The following is an 18,792-nucleotide window of genomic DNA, read 5'->3' on the forward strand; positions in this document are numbered from 1 at the left end:
TTGCTCACCGACCCCCATGACACCTTTATCACCAGGCTTACGCCTATTGTCCTCTGCCCCTTTGAGGCACTAGACTTGGGAGATTTTTTTAATTATTTATTTTACATGGATGGTTGTTTTTCCTGCATGTATTCTATGTGTCACATTCATGACTGCTACCCTTGGAGGCCAGAGGAGGGAGTCAGAGCCCCCAGAACTGGAGTTACAGACTCTTGTAGTCCTCTGGGAATCAAACCTGGGTTCTCTGGAAGAGTGGCTAGCACTTTTAATCACTGAGCCATCTCTCCAGACATCCAGTAATTTGGCATTTCTTATGTCAAAAGGAAAATGATTTTCATTTCTACATTTCCTATTGGCCAAGCACGTGGGTGTGAGAAAAGCTGTAGCCGTGGCAGGATTTTGTCCTGAGGCTGCCATTCCCAAGGTTGCAGGCTATGGCTGCAGGACACTGGAGAACAGAAGGAATGGGATTTGAGCTCCCCCATCCAAGGAGTGGAGACTTCTTCATGGTCCCAAAGGCATGTAACAGGCTTCTGGGGGTCAACCACTTGGGAATGTCGGTGTCCCTGACTCTTGGTACGGGGTCTGTTCATCCATGTCTCAGCTAGAGGAAACAGAGGCAGAAAAGCCTTACTTGGTAGCTGGGTGGTTGGATTATTGGGGTCCTTGAGACCAGCTTCAGCTCTACCCTTTCAGCCAAGCCTGAAGGTTACTGGATCAGGCTGAGCCTACTGGACTAGAGAGCTGAGTCACCCACAGGAAGAGACAGCAGGGACCATAAATCACCCTGCATTTAAGGATGGCTTTCGAAAACCCTGGCTCTGGGCTCAGTGTCTTTATTTATATCTCTCACAGGAATATTTTTCAAACTCATGACAGTGCAGGCGGTCTTGCTTTGAGCACACTCCAAGCACCTGGTCTCTTCTATAATGAGCCTTGCAGGTGACAGGCCTTCGGATGCTTGAGCCCAGTTCTGAGCCTGCTGTGACTCAAGTCCACACGTACGCCTACTCCCTGCCAAGGCCAAATCCGTTCTCCCGCATAGAGGAAGTACAGCCAAGTTCATGGCACAATGTTGCATGTACATGCACAGTAAGCATGCAGACACATATATCCATGAAATCGCCGTATACAAGCCGCTACAAAGCCTAGATTCTCCACACATTCCTGTTCACTGGGACATTTGAGTCAGGGCACAGAGGAAGGGCCCTCCCAGCCATCAGATGCCCATCTCACAGCTTCAGAAGAACTTGGCTGATGACCGAATGAAATTAGGCTTTGTACCTTGGCATCCTGGGTTCTGCTGTGGATGACCTTACAGTGCAAATACAGACAAATCAGACAGGCCAGGCATGGTGGTACATGCCTTTAATCCCAGCATTCTGGCATTCAGCAAGTGGATCTCCTTAGGTTGAGGCCCGCCTGGCCTACATAGAGGCTTCTAGGACAGTCAGGACTCCAAAAAGAAACACTGTCTCAAAAACAAAAACAAAAAAAGAACAAACAAACCAAAAGAACCAGGCATCAGAGAATTGTAGCATCTGCAGGTGAAAGAGCCATGGCCAGAGTCCTCCCTCTTGAATTTCCTGAAAGAAAGAAACAAAATTTGTTGAGCAGAGGGAAGGAACAAACAGAGTAGGCTTGTCTTTCTCCATTAATAAAAGCTCATCCCTTTGACCTCTGTTTGCATGGTTTCTGTATCTTCCACCTCCCCAACCTTTCCATCTTCTTCCTGATTTGTAATTTAAATCATTTAGTATCATTTGATAGACTAATAATTGTTGTTTATTTATTTCCATTGGTTTGTTGACCATTGTTTATTCTTTTTCTAAGTCTCCCACAAGGAAAGGAGACGCCTCATTCTATCCACTTCATTGTGGCTTCCAGAGAAAACAAAACACATCACCTGGGACCACAAAAGGCAGTGGCTGCAATGAGTTTGAGTCGAAGCCACCCTTGAGGTCCTGCCCAATGACTTAATTCTGAGATGACGAACTCAGAAATGAGGGGTCCTTTTAATGCATCTCTCTAGTCCAGGGCCTGTCCTCTGGGCTCTGTGCTGCCTCACCAAGATGACGCAGAGTGGACCCATTCAACCTACAGTTTCTTCTGAGATCTAGGTACAATAGTTGCAGCAAGTTACTAACCACTCACCCTCTCTGCCCAGTATTGAGCAGGCACGTGGAGTCCACAGATGAAGGATGGCGTAGTCACTGGGGACCACCACCAAGTAAGAGGGAGAGATGGATCGTTTTCCATTAGCAACGGAATAATGGCCAGTGCTACTTACAGTTTCCTTCTTGACTGTCATAGATCCACATCCTTCAGAAATCACAGTGGGAAAGAGAGATGTGGGGAAGAAAGGAAAGGAAAAGACAGGAGAGTGCCGCAGGCTGATAAAAAGCTGGGTCAGGCTGACTGGAGATTTCTTCGCTTCCTGGTGTAGACCCCGGCACTGATGGCACACAGTTATGGAGCCGCTGAGCAGCTCACCCAGGAAAGCACTTGCCTCATTAACATGAGGACCTGAGTTTGATCCCCAGGACCCATGCACAAAGCCAGGCATGAGGATGTGTGCAGTGGAGGCAGAAACAGGGGGCTCCCTGGGACTTCCTGGATAGCCAAGCTAGCTGAATTATTGAGATTCAGGTTTAGTGAGAGACTTTGTGCCCCCCCCCCCAAAAAAAAAAAGAAAGTGAAGAATGATTGAAGAAGACACCTAAAGTTAATTTCTGACCTCCATGGATGTACATACACACACACACACACACACACACACACACACACACACACACACACGACATGGAGCATCTTCTCCAATCTCCCGAATCCAGGCTATTTTTGTCATTTTCTTGAGCAATAGAGTGGAATCCAAAGCAACAGTGCCTTTCACCTTCTTGGAACCCTAACCCTGTCACATCGACAGACCCAAGCTCTCCTGTGGGAAGATGAGTGAGTGTATGTGGGGTAGAATGGATAACGGGGTCCAGACTATCATGATCTAGCCAAGTGACCACCACCCAGCCCATAAACACATAAGACCCCCCAGAGCCAGGATCAGAGATGCCCTGCCCCACTCCTCAGGCCTTGCTACTGGTCTTTGGATGACAGGGCAGTGATAAAGGAGTGTTGTCAACAATCTCCATCTGTGGAGGAGGTTCCTCATGCAGAACCTAATCTACACAGCATCTCTCTCCTACCAAGAGAGCCACGCATGTTGGACCACTTGATGTCACTCAAGGTATATTTCACGATATAATCTGAACTCGCGCTCACAGAATAGAGCTGAATAGAGTGGCATGCCAAGGACTTTCAGACATTGGCAAAGGGTGAAGCAAGTAAGAACTACCCCATGCGTGTATTAATGCCACTCCCTGGCTCTCCTCCATCTCCCCAAGACATGGGCTTGGGAAAAAAGTTACCTGATCGCCGCTGCCTTTGTCCACCAATTCACTCGGGGATGGATTAATCCCTGCTCAGTTTCTTCCCCACCTCCCCCATTCTCTCCCCAGTCTGGCTGCCCAGATGATGTAAGCGGTAGCCAGTCTTGCAGCACAGCCAGCGGCTGGCTCACTTCCGTGTCCATGAAGGCAAGGCAGACACTTTAGAGAAAGAGCTGGAAAATATTACCACCCACCCCCACTCCACTCTCCCTCCCCCAGCCCTCGTCTTACTCTATATTCCCAGGCTACATAGGAACCCAAGAGACCAGCGCTGGGAAGTCCTGAAGGCCGAGAAAAAAGAAACTGGAACCAGAGCCCCATGGCCCCATGGGTTGAGCCACGAGACTGCTTTGGGCATGAGAATGAGTCTTAGAAGAGAAACCCAGGGCATCTGGAGGGCCGTGCCAGCACCCGCCCCTCGCCATCCCCACACTCGGCTGCAGCAGCGGTGGCATGGCCAGCTGGTACCGATGAAATGGGCATTGGCATCGAGGGGCCAGCAGGTCAGCTTCAGTGTTGGAGAAGGGGCTGCACAGTAGATTTCCCATCACTGAGAGGCCGTGGGGCGCATGCCTGTAATCCAACTCACTCAGACATCAGGGCAGGGAGATGACAGGTTCAACATCAGCTTGGATTATGCAGAGAAACCTTGCTTTTAAAAAAAATCACTTAAAAATTAACTTTCTCTTTAACAAAGAAATGGGTTCCGTTGTGACATACTCATACATACACATCGTTACATCTTCTTACCCATTTCCCCTCTGTTCTCTCTCTCTCTCATCCCCCCAACTTTGCTGCTGCCCCCCCAGTAGCCCACCCTTCTGCTTTCATGACACATATATCCTTCTACTCACTATTGTTCCCTCTCTCTTCCCTGCAGACCCCACTCCCTCTCGGATTTCCCTTGCTATTTTCATTTCATTCGTGTGTGTGTGTGTGTGTGTGTGTGTGTGTGTGTGTGTGTGTGTGTGTGTGTGTGTGTGTGTGTGTGTGTGTTTATTTCTTATCAGTTATTTGAAATTGTCAGATTCCCTCGTAAAACCCAGAAGAAGGAGACTCAAGGTGGTTGACTTGGACAAGTGTGGGCAGACAGAACCCAGTCCTTTTGTTGAGTTGAAGATTTTCAAAACCTCCTAATGTCTGTAGCATGAATCTTAAAAGGTCTTATTAATAAAAACAAACCTGGAGCCAGGTATTGGGGTGAACACTGAAAGATCAGAGAAACAGAACCAGCCACAGCCACTTCACCTTGCCAGTTCCTCAGCTGATCCTGCTTCCTCAGACTGGAAGCCTCTGAGTCCTCATCCAAATGGATCTCAGTTAAACTGCTGCTAAAAGCCTAAAAGCTTCACCAGTCTTTAGTTCCTGGTTTTCACGCCATATACACCTTTCTGCTTTCTGCCATCACTTCCTGAGATTAAAGGCATGAGTCACCATGCCTGGCTGTTTCCAGTGTGGCTTTGAACTCACAGAGATCCAGGCAGATTTCTGCCTTCAGAATGCTAGGATTAAAGGTGTGTGCCATCTTTTTCTGGCCTCTATATCTAGTGGCTGTTCTGTTCTCTGACCCCAGATAAGTTTATTAGGGTGCACAATGTTTTGGGGAACACAATATCACCACAAATGTCTTTAGAATTTCTCCAAGCTTTTAATGCAGGTGTAGGGATCTGCTATTAAAGAGCCATTGCTTCTTGGCTTGGAAATTTCTGCTTTTTGAGCATGCCCCACAAAATCCCATGACCATACCACAGATGTACCTCTTGAAATCTATACAATGTCAGACAAGCCCCTCTTAGTTCCTTCACCTGAAAGTAAGATAAAAATGCATCCATCCATCCGTCCCAGAGCTGTGAGCTCAAGCAGACATAAACTGTGAAATAAAGCTAATGCACACTCATATGGGAACAGTGAGAGCTGAGCAGGAATTCTCTGAGCTGGATGTACCTTGCATGGGTGTTTGTTACCATTTTGAGAAGGAAATAGGAATATTTTAGGTCCTTGAAGGGGGTCTTGGGACCCCAGCTCCTTCTTCTCTGCCTCTGAGTCTTGAACTCCGCTGGGTGACAGTTTTCTCTACCATATGCTCCGGACTACAAGCCCAAAACTAACAAAGCCAAGCAACTCATAAACTAAAACCTCTAAAACGATGAGCCAAAATAAACGTTTGGTTTTTTTTTTTCTTTTTAAGATGTTTTATTTTGGGCATTTTGTTACAGTAGGGGAAAGTAGTCCTCTGCTCAAAGGTTGGGCCTTGTCTACTCAATGCATACAACTTTCTAAAATTAAGAGAGAAACAAAAGCTAAGGTGCTTGTGGCATTTGTCTGTGAAAAACAAAAAGAAGGTTCTTGATCTACAGGGGACATAGGAGGGGGTGCACTCTGGGAAAGGATATTTTGGGGTACTCTCAGCCTCAAGATAAATTTTGAGGAAGGAATGCAAGATGGTAGCATGGAAGGAAAATGGCCCCCATACTCCCTATGTATCTCTACTCAACTCAGAATCAAGCCCAGAGGAAGGCTATTTTTAGAAAGGGGAGACTTAGATGAGTACCTCTTTATTCTGTCTGCCTGGGACCCCTCCACCTACTTCTAGAAATACACTCCTTCCCTCCTCTAGTGACATCCTCCTCCAGCACAATGCTGGTTGTATTCTACTAGAAGCTTCCAGCTAGGAAATTATTTCCCAGGCTCCAGAATAAGCACATGAGCCAAGGGAGACCAATGCTCCCTGGAGAGTTTCTGAATTCAACCCCAGAGAAAAGGGCGGGTCTTCCCTGAGGTAAAGATTTCAGGTTGTCACTTGGTTGCCATGGTCACCGTTGGTGCCCGTCTGAGAAAGAAAGACCCGTGTGTGGATGGGCAGAAACAACATGAGGAGCATTGAGTCCTAGCCTTTTGTCTTTTCTGCGTCCCCAATTGTCCCTGAAGCCAGCACTACTCTGTTGGCCTTTGGTTCAGTTACAGAAACTAACAATTCCCCTTTGAGCCTCAGTTGGTTATGACGGTTCTGCTGCTGTAAGTAATCATGGACTACTATATATAACCTTTGTCCTGTTTCTTAAGAACAACCCCACCAACACGGGGAGAAAAGACTCTGTAAGTAGAGCAATTAGAAAGCCATGCAGGTATGTGTGACGGTTGTGTAGCTTGGTCTATTTATGGGACTCCTGGCAGTGGGATCAGGGCCTGACCCTAATGCTTGAGCTGGCTTTGGGGAACCTTGTCCCCGTACTGGGTTGCCTCGCCTAGCCTTAATACCTCAACCTGATATGCCATGATTTGTTGACACCCATGGGAGGCCTGCTCGATTCTGAACAGAAACAGAGGAGGGTGCCAGAGGGGAGGTGGGGGAGGTGGATGGGAAGAGAAGAGGGAAGGGAAACTGAGGTTGAGATGTAAAATAAATGAAAAAAAAATTAATTAATAATAATAAATGAAGAAAGACATGCAGGATAAGAAGTGTGGAGCTCAGTGGTAGAGCATCTGCCTAGCATGCACAAGGTCCTGGGTTCAATCCCCAACACTCCCTTCACCAAAAAAATTAAATGAATTTATTCATGCATTTGTCCCCCCACCCCTTTATAACTAACTTCCTTCTTTCTTCCTTCCTATTTCATTCCTTTTATTTCTGGGTTTTTGTTTTTGTTTTTTTTTGTTTTTTTTTGTTTTTTTTTTTTTTTTTTTGTGTGTGTGTGTGTGTGTGTGTGTGTGTGTGGTTTTTGTTTTTGATAGACAATCTCATGCAGCCCGGGCTAGTATTGAATCCCTGATCCTCCTTCCTCTGCCTCCTAAGTGCTGAGATTACAAGTGTGCACCACCATGGTCACTAAATTGGCTTAAGCCATACTGATACTCACATACAGGATTTGAAAACAAAGAAAAATCAATCTTCCCTTAAAATGTTCGTTCCCTTGGTATAATTCCGGAAACATTCATTTTCTAGCACACTTGTTGGTTCAGCCATGGAACGCTTTTCAGAACACCGGAAGATCCTGGTGTCCGGCGCCTGTCACCCTGAGTGCTGCAGGGACTCTGTCGCAGACCATGCTGGCAGAGGGAAGCTGACTCCCCTTCTCCAGGTCTCCCCTAAGGAACATTCCACAGCCCCCCTCTTCCCATTCTGGCCTTAAGCACATCCTTCCCCGCCCACCCGCACTCCCTTCCGGAGCACCTGTTGCTACAACAAAGAGAAGCTTGGGGTAGAAGTTTCTGGGCTTGTCCAGGTGATAAACGGGGTCCATTCAGAGGAGATAATGCCATTTGTTGGATTAGCTCTTTTCAATCATCGGGGAAAGCTCTGGGTGGGGAGAGGCATTCAGAGAGCTCCGTGGATATAAAAAGGTGATTATATTTAAATGGGAGACCTGTCAGCAAGCAAAGCCCTCGGCCAGCTGACACACAGGCAACTTCAATAGCTCCGGTGCAGCAGGCAGGGTGGGATTCGTGCCTCTGGACACGGTCAGACAGCTGCCTCTCTCCTAAGGGAACAGGCCTTTCTCTTTGCCCTGGGCACAAGGGCTTTCTCTCAAGGGTTTTGTCCACACTGCCCAAGCAAGAGCAGACCCAGCTGAGGTCCTCTTAGAAACCAGGTCGGCAGGAATTTATCACAGGCCCAGCGATTTGAGAGTTGTGGACACAGCCCATGTGATGCTTCAGAACTGGGGTTCACTGGGAGCTCTGTTATTCTGGTGCGGTGGACAGGGACCACATATAGTAAAGGAGCAGGGACAGAAGTAGCCACGAGTATCAACCAATGGGCACGGCTGCATCCTAATAACACTTTATACTTATAGACCATGAAGATTTGAATTTCATCTTATCTCCACGTGCCATGAGATATTATTCTTCTTACCAATGGTTTAAAATGTAAAAAAAAAAAAAAAAAAAAAAAAAATCAGGGCTGGAGGGGTGATTCAGTGGTTAAGAGCACTTGCTGTTCTTCCAGAGGATCTGGGTTCGGTTCCCCGCACCCACATCAGGCAGCTCACTATGTGTAACTCCAGTTCTGGTGTCCTCTTCTAGCCCTCTTTGAACATCTGTACTTAAGTGCAGTCTCTCTCTCTCTTTCTCTCTCTCTCTCTCTCTCTCTCTCTCTCTCTCTCACACACACACACACACACACACACACACACACACAGAGAGAGAGAGAGAGAGAGAGAGATAAAGAAATAAATAAAAAGAGTGAATCTTAAAAAAAATAGAAGTATAAAACCCACCCTTTCCTTCACATACTATGATGAAGAGACACCGTCTTACTTAGCTCTATGAAGAAGTCCTAAGCTTACTGAACTGATCCATAACCTGCATATATATAGCACTCTAACATTAACAGACATACCTGTGGCCTCCTTCAACAAACACTCCTACCCTGTGAGTTAAGTATTACGTCAGCATCTACATGAGAAAGCTGAGGGAAAACCCTGACAAACCAAGAGCACACCATAAGGGGGAAGACTCAAGTGGGAAGACTCAGTGGGAAGACTCAAGTGGGAAGAAGACTCCGTGGGAAGAAGACTCAGTAGGAAGAATACTCAGTGGGAAGAAGACTCAGTGGGAAGAAGACTCAGTGGGAAGAAGACTCAGTGGGAAGACTTAGTGGGAAGAAGACTCAGTGGGAAGACTCAGTGGGAAGAAGACTCAAGTGGGAAGACTCAAGTGGGAAGACTCAGTGGGAAGACTCAGTGGGAAGACTCAGTGGGTAGAGTCAAGTTCAGACACAGTATTTGTGTTACAGTGACAAAATGCTGAAGAACAGCAATCTAAAGGAAGACACCTTTATTTTGGCTCCGTATTTGGAAGTGCTGGTCTGTGGTCAGCTGACTCCATTGTGCAGGGCCTGAGGCAAGATTTGAGACATCAGAATGCAGTGACATAGCAGAGGACAGCCTCTAGCCTCTTGGTGTGCACTGCCATGCCTGGCTCTTCTTTCTTGTTCTTCAGGAAGTGACACAAAGGGGTCGGGGTGCCAGGCCCAAGGTATCTCCTCCAAGGGGACACCCGTGTCTGAGCTGCCTTTCTCACTGTGAGGACACCTGATAGAAGCGACTTAAGGAAATGTGTTCCAGCTTACGATGGAGGGGACCCAGGCGTCTATCACAGCAGGGAAGGCATGGTAGCAAAAACAGCTCCAGCTGTGACTGTGATGACAGGACTCTGAGGCAGCTGGTATCGCTGTCAGGAAGCCAAAGAAATGAACGCTGGTGGTCAACTGACTTCTTCCTTTTTCCTTTTTTAATTTAATCTGCATCTCCAGTCCCTGGAAAGTATCACTCACATTCAGAGGGAGTTTTTCTGTCTCGGTCAAACCTCTCTGGAAGGGCTCTCAGAAACACACTCATCCAGAGGTGTGTCTCCTAGGTGACTCTCGACCCAGTCAGGCTAACAGTCAAGACCAACCATCACACTCAGTGTTGCCTTTGCTCCAGCCAGGCCCTGCCTTGTAGTTTCCATCACCTTGCAATAATGTCATTCAGTTATGAATTCATTGATGGACTAACCCATTAAGTCAGTGCCCTCATGAGCCAGTCACTTCCCAGAATCCCCACTTCTGAACACTGCATTGGAGAAGCATCCTTCAACACATAAGGACTGAGGGGAAGAACATTTTACATCTAAACTCTGAGGCAGAGAGACCACATCCAGGAAATACTTGAATTGTGCATTCATTTCACCCACTGTTTTTAAGGACGTTGGAAGCAGTAGATGGGGACAGGCATCTGGACTAAGTACAGAAGCAGGTGACTCAGGACTTCCTGGTCCTCCTGATTCTCTTAAGCTCACGACCACATAGGAAGCAGATGGGTGCTTTTCTCATGAGATAAAGGCCCACCCCTTCATAAGGACTCTGAAGACGGCAAGTTCAACAACAAACTATAATCCCACAGTCTCAGCCACCATGACTGTTAGCAACCTTTCCCGGAGATTCAAAGGCCAGCTAAAGACTTGTCTCAAATGCCTGACTCTAGTTCATTTCCATGGTGGAGTAGGGTCTCATCATTTGGGGGCACAGCTAAAAGCATACCTGATCCGCCAAGCACTCTTCCACCTGTGAGGTATTTTAGTACCACCCCATTTATTTAGGTAAATCACTAGACATAGTATACTGGTGTGGATTCCTATCTCCACATGGAACCACGCTGTGGCCTCACCTTGTGACAGCTGCTTTGTAACTTATATCAGGTTTTCTCTATAAGATGGGGCAGTCACAACAGGATGGAACTGTTCATGTGGCATCTAACAGATACGGGGTGCATATAACATCTAATGTGCTTTCTACAAACCATTAGGGATCCCAAGAATGTCTGTTCTTTCTCCTGGATCTGGAATCTTTCCCATGTCTTCCTGTCTTTACTGCTCTGCCTAGCTAGGATGTTTTCCCTACTACTGTGCTAGAATTAGAGATGTACTCCACCACTGGCTGGCTGGGCTCTGCTCTGTTGAGTAGGAAAGGCACCCAACCCCTCCCCACTAGCTGGGTAGTCCCCATCTTTCCAGCTTTCAATGGATGGCAGTTCTAGACAGCCTCTCTTTCCATTGTCCCCTTCTCTCTTCAACAGATGCTCATCAGTTCTGCCTTCAAATGGTCTGATTTTATGCTAAGCAAAAGAAGTAACCTTGTCTATATGTGAAATAAATACTTGTTGCTATTCTGGCTTGAAAGCTATCCCTGTAAAATAAGCCTGCCATGGCCCGGTACCCATGTGTGGTCCCGCTAAGAGAACTGTGCATGCCTTGTGCTCTGGGATGATGGTGGTGTTCCTGGCACTAGCCATGGTGATGGAGCAAGTGACATACTGAGAGAGGAACTGGAGAAATCAGTGACAGTCATGATGGAATCCAGCTCCACCCAGCACTACCAGCAGACAGCACTCAACCTTGTGAAGAGTTTAGGTACCTGGGTCCTTTGTGGCTTGAGGTTGGCTGAGAAAACACATATTGCCATGGTCATTTTGGCCTTCAGATCCTGGAACATGTTGCCAGGTTTCAGTGGAACAGCATGTCTCTCTGGGAAGTCTCTGAAGGCCAGCATCATGGAGCTGATCACAAGTGGCACACTGAGTATTTTGGAAGAGGAGAACCACAGTAAAGACATTCTGTGTCAGACTATGGTAGAGATGATCCAATGAGAGTGGCCATAGCACTGGCCTGACATGCTGATGGAGCTGGACACTCTCTCCAGGCCAGGGGAAACACAGACAGAATTGGCATGCTCATCCTTTTGCACCTGGCCAAAGTTGTAGTGACCTTTCAGACACTCCTCTCAAAGAAGAAGGGGTATTCAACAAACATTATCTCATCACGTGGAAAGAACCTTCAGTTCTCTACTCATCACACTTCATGGAAATGTCACCAAGTACCAGCAAATGAAGACTGACGCCTCTCTTGAGTGAATGCCTATGGTGGCTACATCAGCCGGGTAACTGTCAATCACATTGCTGTTGAGAACTGTAAACTCCTAGATACTGTGGCTGCTTCTAAATGAACAAGAACTACAGTTGGGAGCAGCTGAGTGCCTATCACTGCCGTCAACAGAAAAGGCAAGTTGCTCACCCGGAAACCCTGATGATCACATGTGGAGATGTTGCTAAGCGTTCCTTTCTCTCCGCTGCACAGACTGCTGGTGGAGGAGCCTTGGTAGGAAAACACTACCTTTTCCTGAAGAGATTCCATCAGGTGCTACGTGTGCTGGGCAATCATCTGTGCACATGGCTGGGCTTGGATTCTAATTCACAGATACTAGCAAACGTTGGAAAGCACACAGAATTTTTTCTCACTTTTGCAACCCACCCAAGTCAGTTTCTATGCTTTTTAACCCAGATGATTTGGGGAGGCCTCTTCAGGCATCTCCCGATCCATTGCTATTAGCAATAATACCAAAATATCTTCATACTTCTGGGACCAACTTGGTCAAGATGGACTTTCCTTCAGAGACTTCCCTAGCTATAAATAGTCTGCACTTGGTTTCCATAGTGATGAGGGACTTAAAGGCTTTCTTTGATTCCTCTTTAAGTCCAGCAAGGAGAAGTAATGAAGTGGATATATCGCTTGGATCCCAAGACTAGCTTCCAGATTGCTGCAGAGTAGCTCAAGTATAGCTGTCGACATCTATCGATACTGGACCAGTGAACCGCTGTCTGCAGCTGGAACCAGAGAGGGAGGCTTTGGCTCCAACTTCTCCTTTTCATTTGTGCAGTGGGAAGCTATGGATTTTTGCAAGGGAAAGTGTGATTGACCAGATGTTTCAAACACCAGAGAAGGGAGGGGTCTGGCTAGTGGACTAGAGCCACTGAGCTCTGTAGACATGCTCCTCTCTCCCAGGACCTCACAATCATTCCGTACCACTCCATCCTGCCTCAGCACCTGGGTGTGAAGAGCCCACCTTCTTCCCTGATGCTGCTAAGCCCCCCCCACCCTACTTTCTTCTCAACTCAGACGTCCTCAGGGAAGCGTTTCGTTCCCCTCTCTGACTATAAAATCAAGAGTCTCTTATAAGAACTCACAGCCCCACGTTCCTTCCGAGGACCTACCACAGCAGAGTCTACACGGCATGTTTGACAAGCCAATGTCTCCTCCTCACCCCTCACCTCTAGGAGGTTCCAATTGTATCTGGTTTTGCTCACCGTTGCATTCCCACCCCTATCCTGGAGTCTCAACACACAGCAAATTCTAACAAATATTTGCTTGCTTGCAACATCTGCCTCTTCCCACGCCCATCTTTGCAGCAGATAAACTGCTGCCAGAACTCTCTGAGGAGATGCTTTCTAGTGGCCTGGAAGGCCTTGAGTGGCTTACCCTTAGAGCTGATCCGCCATGCTGTGAGGAACTAGAGTGCATGGTGAAATACGGGAGGTGGGGGGAGGGGGATGTGGCGGAAGTTCTGATAGAAGCTCTAGGGTTCCAAACACACACATACACACACAACACACACACACACACACACACACACACACACAGGTGCATGCACGCACGCACGCACATACATGCACACAGAGGTGGGGGGGATAAAGAAATGTAACTGTTTAAAACATATAAGTGTAAGCCTCTCTCTAAATTCAGCCTCCATTCCCTTTCTCCATCTTTCAGATGTTTCCAGAAATGCTGTGTACAAAGGTAAAAGACTTTTTAAAAATACGAGTGGTTTGTACTATTTACTTTTTTAATAGCCGCTCTATGTTGGTATAGTAGGGAATCTCTGAGTCCTTTTTTCTTGGCTGCATACTATTTTATGGCAAGACTGTATTGTGGCTGAGTTGTGGTAGCCTGGATCTGGGGAAAAGCAGGGCAGAGGGTGAAGGGTCAGATGGGAAACTACAGGAAAGTGAGCAGGGCTAAAGTTACGCAAGCCGGGCTGAAAAAAGAAGAGGGAGAGAGAGAGAGAGAGAGAGAGAGAGACAGAGAGAGAGAGAGAGAGAGAGAGAGAGAGAGAGAGAGAGAGAGACTAGCCAGCAAGGAGTAAGAACAGAGGAGGGTCCGAATACATTGTACAAAACTATTGGCAAGAAGAAACAGGGAAGAGAGTGACTGACTGGCTGGGGGGTGGAGGTGTAAAACTTTACCTGGACCTCTTACACAATGACTTCACAATCTCCCCCATGCTCTCTTTCTCCTCTTTTTGTCTACCCACCATTTTAACAATGAACCCCACCCAAAAGAAAACAAACATGTTGCTATTTAGTCACGCCGGAAGGCCCACTGGACACAATGGACACCAGCCTCTGGCTAATTAAATGAGAGGAGGTAGAGGGAATTCAAACCGTCTCAGGGGAAAATATAATCTACCACCAAAAGCAATTCCCACCGTTCAGCAGGCGGGGAACAGAGACCAGCATCCGAGCAGGTTCTCAAGCAGAGAGGGCTAGGGGTGAGGGTGGGGAGCAGTGAGACAAGAGGAGGCCAGTGTCTCATCTCCTCCCTTTTCACCCTGGGCAGCTCCTCTGAGCCCATTCACAGGCTTGTTAAGGGTGTTCCCTGTCCAGGTTGGATTGTTTCATTAATTCACCCATGGAGAATGGATGGGTTCAGATTCCAGGCTGGGGCAACCAGATATCCAGCGAAAATCTGGGCTTGGGGATGCATCTTTCTTCTCTAAGCCAAGGAAGGACCACGGCAATGTTCCAAATCAGGCCCCCCAAAACTAAGCCATGGGCAGGGTCAACCCCTCCACTGACTGTCTCTGAGTGTAGGGACCCCAAGAGTCAGTGACCAGTGTGAGTGTCCTAGCTGGTCTCTTTTGTTGTGACAAAACCTGACCCAAAGCAACTTGGAGAGGAAAAGGTTTATTTGACTTACAGGTTCCAGTCCATCCTTAAGGGAGGCCAAGGCAGGAATTCAAGGCAGGAACTGAAACAGAGGCCATGGAGGAGCGCTTGCTGTTCACTGCCTTGCTCAGCCTGCTTTCTTATACTACCTGAGACCACATGCCCAGGGGTGCCTCCCTCCCACATCAATCATCTGTAGTGGGTAGCCATTCCAACCTTGATCTGGAAGTTCCAACTCCCATTGAGGCTTCGGTAACTGTCACGCCTACAAGGTGGGGCCAAGAGAGGACCCTGAAGACCTGAGATCTGGATGCACCATCTCTCTTGGTTCCTGGACCCTGGATGGTGGAGGTAGACCAAGCAGAGTTCTCCAGAGAACACCGCCAGACTGCGCTACGTCTTTCCCAGACCCTGCAACCTACCTATCCCTTCATCTGTAAGTTACGCCACTAAATAAACCTCCCTTTTAACTACGTGGAGTGGCCTTAATAATTACACCAATAATCGTCAATCAAGAAAATGCCCTACAGACTTGCCTACAGGCGATCTGATGGAGACATTTTCTCAATCAAGGGACCTTTCCCCTAACTCTAGCTTGTGTCAAGTTGACAAAAACTGACCAGGACAGTGAGCTGGTCATAGTCTGAGCACAGGGGACAAATAAAACAGCTAACTATAATTTTCACATCCCTCGCTGCCCCAACTATAGAGAGTTAGACACATCCATGTTCAAGCCCCAACAAACTAAATGCTAAATAATGTGCCAGTGTGGGCCAGTTAGTTGATTAATTTGTTTCCGCCTTTGCTATTAATCCCTAAAACTGGAGGAATAATCCATCCCCCAAATATGACCACCCAGGCAAAGCTGCTGATTCCATAGATAGAATTAGTCCTTTCCCCTACAGGAGGTCTTTCCTACCCACCCAACTTCCCTCCATTCCTTTTTCCATGACCCAGTGTAAGAGTGGGTGATGGATGGAAACCAGGCAGGCCTCCACCTGTTCCAAAGTGTCCCCAGAGCCAGCTGTCTGAAACGGGCCACCCATGAGTCATTCTTCCGGGTTCTGAGGGCTTTGGGATCTGTTCGCAGCAGTGGCTGTCCATCTTCCTCCCTCAGATCCACAGAGGGCCAGTGTCCTGGTCATCGGAAGCCTAGGTCTCCGCTGTGGGAGGCTGGCCTGCAGGAAGCCATGGTCTAGTCACAAGGGAAAAAGCCATGACACAGCCCTCCCTCTAACCCCTCTCCAGGATCAGAGAACAACCACAGAAGGTGCTGCCCTCACCCTGCTCCCCAGGGGGCACTGAGCCCCTTCACTCGACCTGACCTCCAGACCTAGTTCATAGCCATTGCATCACCTCTAGGTTCCTGCTCTGGACCCTTTCCCAGTCCACCGCATAGCATCTTCGCTTCTGCTCCATGGGAATGACTGTACTCCGCTGCTCTGTCCAACACGGAGAAAACAGGGCTGATGGCCTCAGGAGCCCTCCCTGCAGACTATTTTTAGACTCCCTTCCCTTCTCCCTCCCGCACAGCTCCTGTGTCTTTGCAGTGCCATCTAGAACTCTCCATAACTCTAAAGGTGTTATCATTTTCCGAGAGCACGTGGGGCAAGAACTGAAGCTACCTTCCAGACACAGAGGGCACCCGGGCCGAGAGCCGGAGGCTAGGCCCAAGGTGCCTACAGCTGTCTGCGGGTTCATCCTCACTTTGCGTGTCTTGTGGGGGAGGGGGTAAAGTTAAACTGCTCTTATTCCTCTAGATAGTCTTGGATCCTTTCTTCCCCCCTCTCCCACCCCCACCGTGAGTCCTCCAAAGAACTTGACTGACACTTCACAGGTTATCCAGAAGCATCCAAGGACCCTGAGACAGAGGCGATTCTGGTGCCACCAGACCTTGTGACCACCTTCCCCTCCCTTCACGCCCTGCAATGCCCTCCATAGTCTGAGCTCTGAGGACTGGGGATGTGGCACAGTGTCAGCATGAATGTCTACCATGCCCAGGGTCCTGGGTTCCATCCCCAGAACTACAGAGATCAAAAGTAAAAAATGCTTGGAAAGACTCACGCTGGAGAAACCCAGAACTCTGACCTTTGTTGGGTACAGTGGCAGTCACCTCTATGTGATCTCAGCACTCAAGCGGCTTTGACAGAAGTAATTACCAGGAGTGCAAGGCCAGCCAGTGATGTATAATGAGTTCAAGGCCATCTATGTTTACACAACAAATGTCTGTCTCAAAAACAACAAGAGCCAGGCGGTGGTGGCGCACGCCTTTAATCCCAACACTCTGGAGGCCGAGACAGGCGGATCTCTGTGAGTTCGAGGCCAGCCAGGTCTACAGAGTGAGATCCAGTACAGGCACCAAAACTACACAGAGAAGCCCTGTCTCAAACAACAACAAGCCTGAGTTCTGGGGGGAAATTCCTGTACTGACAACATTGTCAGTCACTGAGCAAAAAATCTGCATCATCTGGGACAAGGAGGTTGCGGGGAGACCACAGGTCCAAGATGCCAGGGAGCAGGAAGAACCTGCTGATGGCATGTAGCCAGTGGGGAACACACAGGCCCAAGGCTGGCACTTGGCCTGCTTTTTCTGACTGAGGAATGCAGCTAACATCCAGAGCAGGCCGGTGGTTAGAACAGTTTACCTGGACTCTTTGCAGTCAGGCAAGCAGGCAGGACTCCTGAGATGAGGCCTTGGCACCAAGCACAGCTCGGTGGCTTGAGCATCTGTCTGGGACATTCTCCTTACCCACCCACCTTTGCCCCGTCCATGTCTACTGATGGTCTCTATAGCAAAGGCTCCCATGGTGAGGAGTCCTAACACCCAGACCCATACAGCTCTCTGGAACCTCTGAATACACTCTTTAAGAATTCACATGCTAACAACACCATTTAAGTTAGGGCTGGCCGGATGGTCCGGTGGGTTAAGGTGCCTGCCCCCAAGTCTAACAACCTGAGTTTGATTCCTGGGACCTTCATTGTAAGAAGAGACTCAAACCCAAGTTGTTATCTGACCTTCACAAGTGTGCTATGACACATGAACCTCCTCTCATAAAATAAATGTAAAGGAATTTTTCAAGGAAAAAAAAAAGAATTCTTCTCAGAGCCCTCTAGCCTGCAGAGCAACCAGGCCCTGCCATGGAAGCCTCTGTTGGCAGCCATGAAAAATCATAGCTGCCTCTTGCACATTTGTAAAGTGTGAGGCACTATGACAGGGAGCCAACACAGGCTCTGGAAGGTTGTGTTGGCTTCTGGGGACTGACCTCTGTGCACACATGAGGTATTCTTTAAGAGTTCAAAACCTCTGGAGAAAACAAAAATAAAGACAGGACTAGGCAGAGTCTGCAAAGATAACTTCAGTGAGAAGAGAGAAAGGGGGACGTTCTGTGGCCCCACCTTCCCCAGTCAGGCATACTCCGGACAGAATGGCCACGCAGGTATGCTTGAGGCTCTTGGGGATCATGGGCTGTTTCACAGCTTCTGGTTAGGTCCCCCTTGGGTTCTGTCCAAAGACAGGTGGCCACAGTAGGATGGATAGATAGATTAATGAGTGATGGGTAGATAGAGGGATAATGGACAGAAGGATGGATGGATGGATGGATGGATGGATGGATGGATGGATGGATGGATCAGTGGATAGATGGGTGGATGACTAGTTGTACAAATGGATGTTTCAGTGGATGGTAGATGAATAGATGATGGATGAATAGATGATGGGTGGGTAGATAAATGGATGGATGACAGATTGATGAATGGTGAATGGATGGATGAATACACTCATGCTTACATAAAGGATGGATGGATATATTGGTGAGTGGATGGATAGACTGATGGATTGGTAAGTGTTGTAAGTGGATAGATGATGCATAGATGGGTGGGTAAATGGATGGATGGATGGATGGATGAATGGATGGATGGATAAGGCAGTTTTTGTGGTGATATATTGTATACCCCAATAAAGCTTACCTGGGGATCAGAGGATAGAGCCAGCCACTAGATTAGACATAGAAGTCAGGCAGTGCTGGCATACACCTTTATTCCTATCACTCAGAAGGCAGAGATCCATCTGGATCTCTGTGAGTTCAAGGCCA

At 47.9% G+C, this 18,792-nt stretch overlaps 1 pseudogene; it reads left to right on the forward strand.

Annotated features, from left to right (window-relative positions):
• Positions 1–3,918: 3,918 nt before the first annotated feature.
• LOC114693625 lies at positions 3,919–13,146 on the forward strand (annotated as a pseudogene).
• Positions 13,147–18,792: the final 5,646 nt, after the last annotated feature.

The sequence above is a fragment of the Peromyscus leucopus genome, chromosome 13 (assembly GCF_004664715.2).
Source record: "Peromyscus leucopus breed LL Stock chromosome 13, UCI_PerLeu_2.1, whole genome shotgun sequence".
Taxonomy (NCBI): domain Eukaryota; kingdom Metazoa; phylum Chordata; class Mammalia; order Rodentia; family Cricetidae; genus Peromyscus; species Peromyscus leucopus.